The sequence below is a fragment of the Alligator sinensis genome, unplaced genomic scaffold, assembly GCF_000455745.1.
Source record: "Alligator sinensis unplaced genomic scaffold, ASM45574v1 scaffold591_1, whole genome shotgun sequence".
NCBI classification, from domain to species: Eukaryota; Metazoa; Chordata; order Crocodylia; family Alligatoridae; genus Alligator; species Alligator sinensis.
This window is the reverse complement of record NW_005842925.1, coordinates 161,241-176,191: the sequence shown is the minus strand read 5'-3', so window position 1 is coordinate 176,191 and position 14,951 is coordinate 161,241.

Here is a 14,951-nt window from a genome sequence, read left to right as displayed (position 1 = left end):
TGCTGAACCAACAGAAGTGATGAAGAGATAAAAGGTTTGACCTCTTTCACCACTAGCCTATGGAGTTAGGGGTCAGAGCAGTTACGGTGTTTCAGTTCAGGAGGGTACCAGCCTTTAAGCTAAGCTCAAGGCTGCCTGGAATCCAACCAGCTGTGAAATTGGTACCTGGTCATTCAAGCTGAGGAAGTTAAAGGCAGTTGGATGACATGCTAGCCTATTACTCCCATATGCAATGTCCACTAGAGAAATTGATGTTCTTTTACCTTACCACACTGTCCTGAAGGGCTGCTAAGGCATGGGTGGACCTCTGACCTGCAATTCTGTGACATCTATCCCTCTGCCCTTCTCGCTCAATTTCCTCATTAATAGTATTCCTTTCCCTCTGCCCCCTTGTTCTCAACCCTATTTTCCTTCCTTCTGATTTAACCTCCATAGGCCTCCTCTACACAAGCAGGTACAGGTGCAACAGAATCTAATGTGTGATCTACACAACTGTTCCTCCTACTACAACACATGTGTATGGCAGGAGACATGATTGTGGCATTGCACATTAGATCCCATTGCACCTTACTGCCAGTGCAAGGGGAGCCCAGTCCCAGGCTGTTTCTGCACTGACAAGAAGCAAACTTCCACAGCTGGAAGCCCCCTCAGCTAAAGGGCTCCCAGGCATGGGGGTGTCCCAAGCACCCTGGCAGTTGGGAGATGCAGCTGTCACAAACTTTGAGCCCCAGGGCTGCAAGAAACCCCCCAGGGCTGGAAGATCACAGCTGCACCCCATGGCTGCCAGGACCCAGCTGGATCCTGCTGCTGGGAGGCACTCCACAAGGACCCAGCATCTGCATCTCCAGGACTCCGGGTCCTGGCAGCTGCAGGGTGCTACTTGGACTCAGAGACAGCAGTTGCTGGGACTGAAAGCCCCTCAGTTGCAGGACTCCCAGCCCCAGCTGGGTATGGGGCACGCTGCGGCTGGGAACCTGGTCAGCTGACAGGGTGCCCAGCAGCAAGGGAGACCCTAGTACATGAGCAGATTAAAGCTCAACAGCAACCAGCTATAAAGTTAATAGACATTTTCGAGGTCTAACTTAATAACTGGTTAGAGCTTTTTATGGTGTGACAGCTACTTTGCATGTGGTCTCAAGGTAAGTGGGCAATTAACCAGTTAATTGCATAGAACCTGTAAAATGACATGTCGAGCAGGGGTGGGAAAAATATGGCCTGTGGGCTGGATCTAGCTCTCTAAGGAGTTCTATCTAGCCTGCCGTGGGACCTTTGGCCCTGCTCAGCCCAGGTGTTAGGGGCAACCCATGCCATGGCACAAGCAGCCAATTCCACCACCCCCAGATGTGCAGTGGGGCTGGGGCAGTGTGGCAGCCAGACTCAGCTTCCTGGCAGTGGCAGCTCCTTCTGGATGCCACTGCCAGTGTCACCACTGCCACTGGACCCAGCCCCCACTGTCAGGAACACCAAACAGAGCAGGTGAATGGGCAGGGTCTCCGTGGAGACTGGCCCAGGACCCCCACAGGAAAAGCACTCAGTCAGCCAGATGAGGTTGGGCCAAAGGTGGGCAGAGAGCAGTGTCTGAGAGTGGGATGGGCTGGCAGAGCCAGGATCACTGGGTGGTGACAGCATAGGGCCAGGGCCCAGGGCAGAGCTGCCATCTGCTTCCTGCACTTTCATGCCTGCAGAACTGGCACCCATCACAGGGATGTGCAGGCAGTGGATCACAGCTCTGCCCTGGGCCCCAGCCCCACACTGTCATCACCCTACAATCCTAGTGCTGGCCCCACCTCCCCATCCCAACCACCTGACTAAGCATGCCCTGCCTGCAGAGGTCCCTGCCACTTTCCATGGAGATCCCACTTGCCTGATCCATTTGGTGCTCCCAGGAGTGGGTGCAGGGTAGATGGACCCAGACCAGATAGGATCAATTGTCTCCCCCCCCAACCTCCTCCCTGAGGCCAGCACCACCACCCCTCACCCTGCCAGGCTGGAACCATCGACCTACTGTGCCTGGCCAGAACCACGCCCCTTCCCGGCCCATGACAGCTCACCAAGCCTCCCTAAATGGCCCTGTAGCCCAGATAATTGCCTACCCCTGGTGTAGAAGGAGCAATAGACACAGCCATTGCCAATTCACCTTGAAGATATGTAGTGAAATACACTCCCTCCTCTGCCTGAGAAGTCAGAGGGAGGCAAACGAAACTAACAAAATACAAGGCAGCTATTAATTTATTATTATAGAGTGCCTGCCCTCACAGATGTTCAAAGCACTTTACAAAGTCCACAAGTAAAATAAAAACTTCATCTAGTGTGAAAACCTGCAGCTGGTTTCCAATACCACTGCTGATCCAAGTATAGCATATAAAGACTACTGCCACCACCACCACCAGTTGAATTGTATGATGAAGATTTTCTCTCTCTCTCAGAAAAAAACAAGTCTCACATGGAGGGGTAGAGCAATCTGTCACTGAGGTGCACAGTACCAATATAGAACAAAGGTTAAAATGTCAAACAATAAGTCACAGCAGGAAAAAAAAAAATAAAAAAAAATCAAATAATCCTTCCACATCCATAATGGCAACTAGCAAACAGGATGATTGGGTCTTTATGAAAACAAAACCACCCTTCATCAAATGAGACAAATACTAAGCTAATTTGTTCCCCTTGTATATTTTAAGTTCAATTGCATTTTCCAAGTATTAAATAACTATTTCTTAATGCATAGAAGACTGAATGACAGACAACAACAGATGTGGCTTTTAGCTGATACTTCAAGAAGGAAGACACTACTGTGTATATAGAGAATCACCATGCAACCTAGTAGATAGCAGGAAAAATTCACTTTCAGTGCATGCAAGAGTCTTATCTTCCAGAGAGATTACAGTCAGGTGAGCAAATCACAATGTGTGGCGGGCATGCTGGTGGCAGCCCAGCTTGCCAGCTCGAAAAGGCTTTGAGCCATCGGTAGGACTTTCCCACTGATCAGGAGGTGATGGAGGAGTGGCTGCCTTGCCCCTGTCCAGACCGGGGCATGGACCGGTGCATGAAGCCTCGGCCCTGGGAGTGGATCAGGACCAATTGGACCACCTTGAGGTGCACAGACCGGTGCACGGAGCCTTGCCTCCCACTTAAGGTGGTTCAGGCCTGGGATCCCGGTGTGAGGCCGGGGAGCCAGAGCCAGCAGCAGAGCAAGGCCCAGGAACGGCAGTGCAGCTTGGCGTAGTCAACGGAGCCCTCGGTGCCCAGAGTGGGGCACAGGGCCACGGAGACAGGACCTCGGCAAAAGGCCGGATAGCTGGAGGAGGCAGAGTGGCTCGGCCAGGGTGCCCAAAGCAGGCGCCTGGACACAAGAGAAGCCAGAGGCACCGCTGGGGAAAGGCCACGGGGATGAGCCCTGACTGCTCTGGAAAGCAGGAGTGCGAGTTGCTGGGGAGCGGGTCCCATAGGTGAGGTGCCCTTGGAGGGGCCCCTGCGGGAGCTAGATATACAGGGTCCTGGGTTGTGGGACAGGTGCCTGGTGCTGTCAGAGGGAGGAGGGATTCTGGAGCCCTTCTCCTCTACTGGGAGGCAAGCCCAAGCCTGGACTCAGAAGGAGAGGGGCTCCATGGGACACCCCGTGGGGTGTTGAACGTGCCACATATTCTGTGATTGATGTAATGCTAATGTTAATATAATTATGGGTATGCTTTAAGATGTTCACATTGAGTTACCTGGTTGCTGCCTGTATATGCTTACTGAAATGGTACCTTGACTTCCCTATGTTTATTTGTTTTGTTGTCTGTATGTGCCTACTGTATTGTTAACTAACTTGCCTATGCCTACCTACTGGGTTGCCTGTATATGTTTATTGAAGTGATACCTTAACCTACCCATGCTTACTTATTTCAGGATCCATCACTCCTCTGGGCCTGGGGTGACTAGGGGACTCACCTTGCTTGTTGCTTATAGGGTTTCCCTATCAGGTGTTGATAATGGGTGTGACAACCTAGTGGAGGGTCAGTTCCCAGACCATCAGTTATAGTCTACCCCTTGTAAATATTTATTCTCATATGTCAGATGTATTTTTATATTTATATTATGAATCAATAAACTGTATATAGTTAAATAACATTTGCCTGGCCTGGCTCTATAAAGGAAGAAGGATCTGAACCCAAGTGACAGCCTCCCTCTCACAGCACTATTGCCTGTCCACCTATCCCATCCAATTGAGAATGGGGCACACCCTTGGGTGTACCCGGGCTACAAATGCAATGTAGTCCATTCTCCTTTTTGTGAATTGGAGGAAGGTGGAAGGAATGGAGGAGTTATGGCAGTTAGGCAAAAAGTTTCATGAATTGGTTTGGTATCCTTAATTATTTAATGAATTTTTGTGCAAACAAAGGTCAACGTATTGATCACACAATCTATTTTCTATGTTTATTCCTCTAAATTGTTTAAAGTTGTAAGTATTTGAGATGTGAGACTGATCATGTTAGGGGTTGTAGATTTTAAAAAATACTAGTATTATTTACCCAATCTGCTCTGGTGCAAGACTCCATGTCAGTGCAGTGTATCTATATGAGAAGTCAGAACTTGTGTAATGGCACCAAGGTGAAATTTATATTCTTAATACAGACAAAGCTTTAAATCACATTGTACTCTCCCTGACTGGATGGGGCCCATCTTCATGAACTATTCAAGATTCTGATCCAAACAAAATTTCAATTTGCAATTACACAAATCTAAGGCATTGATTCGTATTCCATAGAACAAAATGAACAAAAACTTTGAAAATATTCCCAGGTTTTTCCATGAAGAGGAATTGACATAAAGACAATACAAGCAAGATTTTAGGTAGATTGTCACTGAGGCACAGGCAGATCCAGAGGGGGTGCAGTGGAGCGAATGCACCCCTTTTGGATTGCACCACACCATGAGAGCCTTTTGTAAAGTCCTTAAAGCATGGAAACATCCTCCCTTCCCCTTACTGCTCAAAGGCACACCCTTACCCAACCCCCCTCCATCTAACTTGGTGAGGGAGCACCAAAGGTGCCTACTGCATGAGGAGTGGGCTCATCTTGGGACACAGATGACAGCAGCAGGGATGGATGAGGGTTTCCCTTCCCTGAACCTGCTGCAGACAGAGTGGATGGAACTACTTGCCCACCACACTGTTGCCCTTGTCCCCTCCCCAGATGAGCCCAGGCCTTATTCAGCCCAGTGGGCTTTGGAGCTTCCCTGGCCTGGAGCACTGGAAAAAGCAGCAGGCAGGGGAGTTGGTGGGGAGGGGGAGGGAATGTATCTGAGCAGAAAGGAGAAGGGAGGGGTATTTTCACCTGCTGTAAGGACTTTAAAAAGTTTCAAGTGGCTCCTGTGGCATGGTTCTTCCTGCACTGGTGGGAGTGGAGAAGGCTGGGAGCAGGAGGTGCAGCCACACCGGCAGTGCAGATTGCCGCTACTATGCCCCCTTTGGGAAATCCTAGATCTCCCCCTAAACTGAGGCGCTCATGAATAACATCTCACTATTTCCCACTCTACAATGAGTTTACTTATAACAGGGGTAGGCAATACAGCCCGCGGGCCGGATCTGGCCCACGAGGCCATTCTATCTGGCCCATGGGTCCCCTAAAAAAATGTTGAAAATTAAAATTTATCTGACCTTGGTTCCTGTCAAAAATGACCTGATGGGCAAGCCCGCCCTGTGCCTGGTGCTCTGCGCTGCAGCCACTCGCAGCCTGTGTCTGCTCAGGACAGCCCTGTGTGGGCTGCAAGCGGCTGCAGCAGGGAGCGTGGGCCACGGGGCAGGGAAGGGGCCGCTTTTCCCCACGCTTCGCATCAGCTCCTTCCCTGCCAGTGAGCAGGGGGTTGGGGCTGCGTGCTCCCCCTGCCTGGGGGGGCACTGGGAGTGAGCGGGTGCAGGAACAGGGCCCACACCAGTATCCCACAGCCAGCGCCAGCAGGGCCTGGAGCAGTGTGGTAGGGGTACAGGGTCCCGGCTAGCAGGGGCTCTATGGAGCTGGGCCAGCTCCCCTCTCTCTCTGCTGGTGCAACCCAGCCCAGCTCCAGCCCAGCTCCACAGACCCCTGCCAGGGGGTCTTAAAAGACACTTAAAGACATGATTAACATTAGGTTGTTACAAAGCTACATGTTAATGTAATAAATGGTGTGATAAAACAAGGAATAAGCCACAACGTTATTGCACAAAAAAAAGGTGTAATATCATGATGGTTGGTTCTTATCATACCATTAATTGAATATGTAGCCAGGCTGGGGACCCCAGTCGCAAGGTTGGCCTCCAGGGCTGGGAGCCCAAATCAACTGGTGGGGGGGCCCAGCCACAGGAGTGCATGGTGTGCCCCCACAGTTGGGAGCCAAGATTAGCTGGGGGTCCCAGAAGTTGGGGCACATGGTGCACAGCTGTGGGTACCATCAGCTGATGGGGGTCCCAACCCCAGGAGCTTGATACTTGCCAGATCTCTGATCTGTAGCCTGCACGTTCCAGGCAGTGGTGCTAACCGGCCCTAGGGGGTCACCTGTTTTTCCCCAGGTATTACTCCTCCATGTGGGGAGGGATTACTGTGCCAGTATTAATTTTAGATCAGGGATAGGCAACTATTTCAAGCGAAAGGCCGCTTACCAAGTTAGGGCAAGCTGTTGAGGGCCGCATGGGTAGCCCCACCCCTTGACAGCTGCCCCACCCCCTGGTCACCATCTTGTGACCAGAAGTCTTGCCACCCCAAGCCCCTGACCTTTGCTACCAGAAACCACTCCTCTTGCCCCCAGAAGTACTTTTTTCAGCAAGAAGTTTTGCCATCTCAGAACCAAAAAAATAGCAAATTATATTCTAAAAGAAAACATATACAACATTGATTAATTTGATTTCAAAAAAATATTTTTGTCCTGATTTACATGCATTTATAAAGTGCATGTAACAGGGTCCCTGTTAGGAACCCTGTTACTTGGGGAAAATCCTTGAGAGCTGGGGGAAGACTCCCCACCCCTACATGGGCAGCCAATGGGAAACAAGCTTTAGGAATAAAAGAAAGGGAAAACCCCGAAGAAAACGCCTTCGGACACCAGGTGAAGCAGACACAGACGACGGAATTTGGAAGAAGAGAAGAGGACTTACAGGAGACCTAGACGGACCCTGGGAAGGGACAAAGCTTGGAGTTATTCAGTACGCGCAAAACAGAGATGCTGAGCGGTGGATCCCCAAAGGAAGCGACGGGGCAATGCCTGGAAGAAATCATCTTGCCAGTAAATTTCATGGCGCCGGGGAAGGTAGGGAGAGTGGAGGCATAAGGTGGGGGATCCCTGAAGGGAGCGGCAGGCAACGGCCGAAAAACCACCTTGCCGGCATACCCCGTGGTGCCGGAGGAGCATGGGGAAGGCGGAGGCGTCAGGCAGCGGATCCACTGCAATGAGCAAGTACTGCCGATCAATTCCCTCAGTAAGGGAGATGGTCATTCCCGGGCTAGATCCCAGTGAAACTGGGGTATCTGGGGACACTAGAAGCTGATACTGGGGGGGGGGGGGTTAACCCCAGGCTCTCCCCAGGTTCATGCACTCATGTAGAGCAAGGAATGTGGAGAGCGCCCATCACTAATGAGGCAATTAGCGGCGGCATATAAAGGCTTGGGCCGGAAGACTCCTCATTTTCCTTTAAAGACTTATGAGCAAACAAGTGGGGATTACATTTTGAATACTCCGTGTGGAGGGTGGAAGCCAAAGACTCCCTACATGATCAGGCAGTGCGGAGTCAAAGCTGCCCAACACGCAAACTACTAACTAGACAATTAACCCCGCTGAGCCACCTGTCAACAATTACCTGAAAGATCCAGCAGCTGCAGGTCTCCTCTTGAGTCCCAGTGTGATCCAGTGAGAGACTCAAGCTTGTTGCCATCTCCAACTTGGGCAACTATAAGGGAAAAGATAAGAAAAGTAATAAAATGCATTGATCAACGTAACGGGTCGGGATGCCCGTTACACTGGTTATTCTGTGGGTACTAATTAACATCTCATTAATCCCTTTCTTCCCTTCAGAAGATCCAAGTTGTGGCAGGCGAGAACCAGAGGAACAGGTGGTACCCCACTAACTCAATAACAGTGTACATAGAGGTGATTGCACAATAGCTTAAAATGAAGTCTTACCCTTGTATGTTGTGGGGTGGTGGGGTATGTGGCGTGTGGGGGAGGGCATGGTTGTGTCTGTGGGCATGGACAGGTGTGGGGTGAGGGAGCATGTGGGTATGTGTGTGGATATGTGGGGTATGGGAAGAAGGTGGCTGGGGTTTGTGAGGGGGTGTGGGTGTGGGGGTCTGCATGTATGGCAGTGTGGGGGGGGTGAGTGCATGTGTATGGTGGGGGGGGTGTAGAACTCACCCTAAGAACACACACACCCTATGCCGCTGCCCACACACACACACACACCCCTCCTGCTCCTGGCCCCGGCATGGCCCGTGCTCCCCAATCTGGTGATGTAGCCCAGGGCTATATGATGCTAGAACAGTGCGGGGACAGGAAGGCAGGGAAATGGCTGGGGTGGAGCGGGGCTGGGCTGCTCGATCCTGCAGGCTCCCCCTGGGTTCTACTGCCCATGACTCCTGTCATCTCTGACAGGCAGCCAGGAGCAAACCATACCTCCTCACCCGCTTGTTGTCCTGCCTAGAGCAGGGGGGCTGGACCCAATGATCTGTGAGGTCCCTTCCAGCCCCTAATAATCTGTGAATCTATTAATGTTCAAGTGATTAAGTTTTTCAAGAGAAGCTATGATTCTGTAAAAACAAAACAGCATAGGGTCAGTCTGGTCATGTGTAAGGTTTTTTGCCACTGTTAAATCTTGTAATCCACTGCTAACCATTTGGTGTATGTTAGTGACATCCAATGTAATTTGCTGTGCTAGTGATAAGTTATTAAGTATATCATCACTCAAATAAAGCCAGCAAGGAAAGAGTTTTACTGCACAATCTCTTTTGAAGAAATAACTTAGTGAAATGTACCAGAAAAAATGCTTCTCCAGTGAATTTATAATGCTTTGGAAATGTTCGTTTGTTTTTGGGTTGTTTTTTTTTTGTTTCTGTTTAAAAAAAAAAATTAGAAAAGCAAAGCAAGAAACCCTATTCAAAAGCAAAGCTACAGAAAGCAAGTTTCTCCAATGAACCAGCTACTATTCATACAATTTAAAAAATGAAAACTGAGAGTCTCTTTCAGAAAACATCTTTCAGACAATGCTATTGATTCCACAACAACAATATTCATTTAAACTATTAGTTACCAATTACTTATTTTATACATGGACCATAAATAGTTCACACTGATTTTACCATCTTCATCCCAAGTCACTCAGGCTATGATAACGTGACGGGACTAAAATGCAGTCACCTCTTGGGTAGAGAACAGCAACAATAAACAACATAGCACCAAGCACAACAAAACAGCGAAAGAAAAAAACATCTATTCTAACACAAAGCCTCCAGATCTCTCCAAACAAACCTTTGGTATTAAGGTATCATCTAAAGAATGAATTATTTGCATCATTAATAATTTAGACTAGAAATAAAAGGGCAGATATGCTCTCATGGAGTTTTATCCTTGTTAAAGAAATGAGGGTTACAAGTGTGGCTGGAGGATTCCCAAGGCCTGCTCCTACAGAAGTCAATGATAACATCCCATTGACTTTAATGGGAATAAGACTAAGTCCAGAGTCTAAGCAGAGTGCTTGTGTTCCCTTTTGAACAGGAGGGAGGCTGGGAGAAAGACAGACAAGTCCATGAGAAACCTCATATAATGTTCTGTAACACTACCAGAAGACATGTACAGATTTCTCATAGGGCTCCTTGACTTTCCTGGGCACGCCCCTTGTGTACAAAGTTATTCTAGACTTTGTAATACAGGTTTCCCTCACTTATGTGGGTTCTGTATGTGTGATTTCACTCTTATGCAATGACCCTTCTTATACCAAAAATTCATTATATGCAAGGCATACAAAAAACTAGAACTCTTGGTTCCAAAATGATACCTTTTTTTAAACCAACTGGAAAATGGCAAGAAAATTGTCCTTTTCTGCAAGCTTTCAGGATCAAAGTCCCTTCGTCAGGCTCTGGGAAAAGTGTAGATGGTACAAGATGGTAAAAAGTCCCCATAGGTAGGAAATAAACTTCAGTTTTGCACAGAGGGAGCTGGAGATTGAAGTCTGTCCCTCTGGGTCCATGAGAGTGTCTTATATGCAAGGTAAATTCACTCTTAGGCAATCAGTGTGCTGGAAGCCCGCAGGCAGCTGCTTTGTGAGGTGCATTGTAGGAGTGACCCACACCAAAATATAGTTTCCTGCATGGATCTGTGCTCCTTGCTTGTTGTTTGGGACACGTGTTTCTGTAGTTGCCATCCCTATTATGATAGTACCCTGTGCTTGTGTGTACTGTCTGCTGCTGGTGAGTACCAAAACTGTCTTGTAAAAGTGGTAGAAATGGGACTAGGGGTCAGTACAGTTGAGATCTTGGAACATATCCCTATTTGTTGCATTGTAAAGTGGGTTCCCTTTATACAAATTCAAGGGAATGCACCATTTTCCAGGAATGCATGTACAGCATAAAGCAAGGGGGACCTGTAGTCATAAACCAATTTGGGTTGGTTTTCTCTGCTTGTTCCACCCAAGAAAGGGAAGAAGTGACTGACCCAGGATCGCATCACCCCTTACCCCCTCATAGTCCAGTCTTTTCTCTCCTCCTTATTCACTTCCCTGTCCTTAGGCTACCCTTGCATCTGAGTGGTGTGCTGGTTGACTAGCAGGAACCACAATGCACTTGTCTTTCCCCATGGTCCAGTTTGGAATTAATTACATCTCTGAGTATTACTGAGCAAATTACTCCTTTTAACATTGGTTTAAATATGTTCTAGGTTATAAATATCACTGCATAAATACCAGTACCAAAAATATGTCCTTATCCTTCCACAGGTCTATCTTTGCAAAGGCATTGGCATGTGGCTTACCTTGAAAGAGCTAGAAAGCAGGCTGTATTTGATAGTAACTATGGGAATGCATTTAGAGACCACAGCTTATTTAGTGGAGACATAAAAAATGGAATACACTCAAAAACCAGGGTTAGGTGACCACGGTTTGTGGTTTCAATATCTCAACCCCTTTCCAGTCTCTAACCGTGGTGCAAGATTTTGGATTAAAAAAAAAAAAAAAGTGACCACTAGTTCTCAGTGCTGTGGTAAAGCATAGGGCATGCAAGAAGGTTTTGAGGGCTTTAGTTTGTTTGCTATTCTGCAGTAGTGGTTCTGGGAAGGAGTCCTTTCTGTTAACTACACATTATATATTATTCTGCAGAGAGGCTGTAAAAGTGCTATTAGAAGTGACATAAATTCTATTTAGAATCTACCTGGTTTTTTGGTTTTGCTTCTTTGGTCTGGTTCTTGCAAAGGTGCTCCACTTTATAACTGCCTATTGTTTCAAACCGTCATCCAGGCAATGAGAGTAACTACAAATTAGACAGACATGAACGTAAACAATATACACTGTTGCCAACTCAGTTATTGCAAGTCTGGTTATACCTTTTTTCCCCCCCAGCTTCCAAAAATTCCAGTGAATACACAGACAACTCAGTTTGTATTTAACAAAAATTCCTTGTGGTTATGATTAAAAGGAAAGGTGTGGGGGAAAAAACAAACAAAAAGGGAAAATATGAACCCTGAGGCCTCACAACCAGGAAGACAGATGAAAACAACTCATTGTTATTGTTGTTGTTTTTGCTATGGCTGTTAAAAATCATTATAATTGAATCATTTCTGAATCAGCACAATTATTGAATGGTTATTAAGCTATCATCATTAATTACCATGAAGTATAATAATAAGTATGTTACTACAGAAGTGTAATAATATATTATAAATATACCACCCTTTTACCTGAGGATCACAGACTATGTCACATAATGCAACAACAGTCACAAGCTGATAGAGAGTAGATTTAGGTTGGACATCAGAAAGAACTTCTTCACGCTTAGGGTTGCCAGAATCTGGAATGGGCTTCCAAGGGAAGTGGTGCTCTCCCCTACTTCGGGGGTCTTCAAGAAGAGAGTGGACAAGCACCTGGCTGGGGTCACATGACCCCAGCACTTTTTCCTGCATGGGCAGGGGGTCAGACTAGATGATCCATTGAGGTCCCTTCCAACCCTAGCATCTATGAATCTATGCAACTAACTAAAAAAAAGGTGAGGTAAAGAAGCAATATTCTCAAACACAAAGAAATAAAAAGATCAGGGGTTGAAAGCAAGATGGCCACACCATCCAATTAAAATCATAAATCAGACATCAGGCCTCCTCTCATGTAGTCAGTCAGGTAGTAATGGGCTCTCATTGCCCACTTTACACGCATTACTCATTGCTAAATAACATTGCATGAAAATATCACATTTAATCAATAAAGCAGGAGAAAATGTACATAGCAAGTCTTCAGAATCTTCAGTGCTTCAGCATCTTTAGTGGTTCATGACATTTTCAGGCACTTAAAGCATGCTTCAAAGCTCTTGTTTCCCTACTTGTACTGTTCATAATGGTCTACTTGCACAATAGTTCTAAATTGATCATTAAGATCAGTATTACAACTACCCTTAAACCCATGTTTTTGCCAACCATCCCTAAACTGGACCCAAGCCTCCTCCCATTTGGTTCCTAACCTGCTTCTCTTTCCACAGTGTCTTTGGGACTTACCCTTGTGCTGCAAGTCTTGAACTCAGGAAGCCCACTATCAGTAATGCCACAATTTCTACAGCCCGCTGCCTGTCTCTCTCACTTGTAAGCAGAATCAAGAGGATACAGGCAAACTGACTTATAGGAGGACTATACTGAGAAATGTGAAGTGCTATGTGAGCAGACAAGGTTCCTTGGGTGAATCTGATATCTTTTATTAGACCAACCCAAATAGTTGGAGAATAGTTATTAAGCAAGCTTTTGGGTTCAAAAACCCTTCATCAGGCTAAGGAAGTTTCAGCAGTTGAGGAAGAGCACACACCAACTGCTGAAACTTCCTTAGCCTGACGAAGGGTTTTTGAACCCGAAAGCTTGCTTAATAACTATTCTCCAACTATTTGGGTTGGTCTAATAAAAGATATCAGATTCACCCAAAGAACCTTGTCTGCCTATGTCCTTAGATCGACACGGCTACAACCTACACCCCTGCAAGTGCTATGTGAGTGACTTGTGTTGCAGGCCTCAAGATAAAGATGGGGAAGGGGCAAGCTCATGCGATTCGAGTAGTTGAGGGCAACCCTCAGGGCTGACCCTAAATATTGTTGTGGCCATGTCTCCTCAAGTCTCAATCTTGGCAGGCTACTTTAGGAGACCACAAGGGGGCCCAGGTCTAATATGGAGAAAGACCCACCAACAAAAGTGATGCAGAGAATATAAAAGGGTCCAGTTTATAGTGTGGCCTGGGCCAAGGGACAGAGACAAGCAAGAGAAATGAAAGGGAAAAGATGCTGTTGAGTATTTAAAGATTTCCCAAATAAAAATAGGAAAACAGATATAAAAGTCAGGGGAGGAAAGGACTCTCATGATGACATTTTGAAAGGTAGGGCAAGCCTTTGTTGAAATTTATTACAGTGGAAACCACATTTGAGTTGAATAGCCAGTATTGACAGAGTCCAGAAAGATCAAATATTTTATAATCATGAGATGTGCCCTGGGTCATACAGTAAGCAAGGAAGTCCTGCAAGCAAATAATGGATAGAAGTAATGTATTTCTACCAAAGTCCTGTCTGGATGCTGGCATTGTTTTCTCAGGCTGATATAATTATGATTCCTCCAGGTAAGAGGCTGCTGTCAAGTTATAAACTTGTTTCCTTAATAGTCACTTTCATGGGACTGAGCAACATTTTCCTTTTTTCTCCCTCCCCATTGCCCCCTGGAATGAAGCAGAAAAGTTTGTGATGTTATTGAAGGTGACACACTAACTCTCCCATCGTTTTAATTTCTCTTAAGGAGAAATGCACTCTGCATGGGAATATAAAATGCAACAAGACAGCACATCAGGGATGCTAATTGAGAAGCAGGGAATTATTTTGGAGTATGTCCACAAGGGTGACGTGTTATGCAATTTTAATTCTCTTTCCACATGCCCCATCCTTCAAACCCTTGCAAGGTTTTCAGTCAAGTGACATATTGCTTGACACACGCATCATTTCCCAGTTACAATTTTTTAAATACTTGTTGCAAATAGCTAAAATTCCCAGCAGGCTTTTGTTACAGCTCATTTCACCACATTAGCGTCTTCCCTTCATGTTTTTGATTCTCAGAGTTTTGGTTTAAATCCCTCTCTCTCTCACTCTGTTCCTCCACTAATCAGCTCATCTTTTCTCCTTAACTGAAGCAGATCTCTCACATACCAGCTCAAGTTTTGCGATATCTTTTTCTTAGTACTCCCCCTTACAAAATAATTTTCCTCATACATAACAGATAAATCTGTTAACTAAAAGGCTAAAAACATATATATTACAATATACTTCACACAGCTGCTCAGCAATCAGTGCAATTTATAGTCTATTTTTAAATATTCTGCACATGCAGTATGAAGGGTTAATAGGCAGGCACATTAACCCATTATATGCAAGGCTCCCTGTTGCACAGTCACATCTGGAGTAAGATAATTACAAGTGATGTATTCAGTGACAGAGACGGAAGTTGGGCACCCAGATTAACTTCAAGTGTGGATTGGGCACCTACCTTCCAGCCCCTGGTAGGCTCTAATCCTGCGCACACACTGTAAAGGTGTCACTATGCATCTGTGCAATAGCACTAAACACACTCCTGTGACTCCCCATAAGTCAAATTATTCATGTAGCTATGCATTTTCAGGATTGACAATCTGGGTAGTTTTAGATCCAGAGCTTACATTCTACCTCAGGCTGCTGTTTGAGATCCACTCTTCATTGAATTAGATACAGTATGTGTAGACATCAACATCAACTCTT